The sequence below is a fragment of the Myotis brandtii genome, unplaced genomic scaffold (genome assembly GCF_000412655.1).
Source record: "Myotis brandtii unplaced genomic scaffold, ASM41265v1 scaffold639, whole genome shotgun sequence".
Classification (NCBI taxonomy): domain Eukaryota; kingdom Metazoa; phylum Chordata; class Mammalia; order Chiroptera; family Vespertilionidae; genus Myotis; species Myotis brandtii.
In genome coordinates this window covers 49,070-49,969 of record NW_005370452.1, presented here as the reverse complement: position 1 = coordinate 49,969, position 900 = coordinate 49,070, and positions in this window count along the sequence as shown.

Sequence of the window (900 nt, the reverse complement as noted above, 5' to 3'; positions counted from 1 at the left end):
GATGCGAGGAGCTGTGTTTACCCCGCCAGCGTGCTGTTCCCTGGTCCCGGAAGTGCTATATTTGTCCTGTGCTTTAATGTACACAAAGGTCTAAATTGCTACGTTTCTGTAAAGTCGGATATAACATTTTAATTAAAGTGTCATCCATAAGTCATGCTCAGAGTCCCTGAGTCTGTGCAGCCAGTGGGGAGCAGGGACTCACACGTGTGCCCTGGAGTGAAAGCTGCTCCGGAAACTGTGGAAGCCCATGGGGTGCAGCGGGGAGAAGGGGCCACTCACCACCTTCTGTTCCTCATGGGTGGGCCCTGGGCATGGTCACAGGAGCAGGTGTGATAGCACTTTGTAAATTACAGTCGCAAAGCATCCTGCAGACGCTGGCGAAACATCGACAGTTCTGATGGAGAGAGGCCTTCCTGCCAGGGGTGGCTTGGAGCTGAGTGTGAAGGGAGAGCAGGTATCTGCAGGGGAAATGAAAGGCTGTGCCAGGTCTGGGGAGCTGCCGAAGCAAAGCAGGCAGGTACGAGGTGTGGGGTTCTTTAGGGAAGGGTGTGTGTGGTTCATTTGGGGAAGGAGAGGAACAAGGGGAAGGAGAGAGAAAAGGGGAGGAACCGGGTGGGGTATGGACATCCCTGCAGAACAGAGTGGCCTGTGTAAATATGTATATTTTATTTGTGTCATATATACATATGTTAGATGTCATGTAAATGTGAGATTTTTATAACGTTGAAAGTATTTCTCAGCCCTGGCCCGATAGGTCAGTTGGTTAGAGCGTCACCCTGATATGTCATTGTGGCGAGCCGGCACAGCCATGGCATACTCAGCCCCAGGGCGCCTTATGTGCCATGCCAGCTCAGCCAGGTTCAGTGACCCTGAGAGGGGGCAGTGAAGGATGGAGAAAAG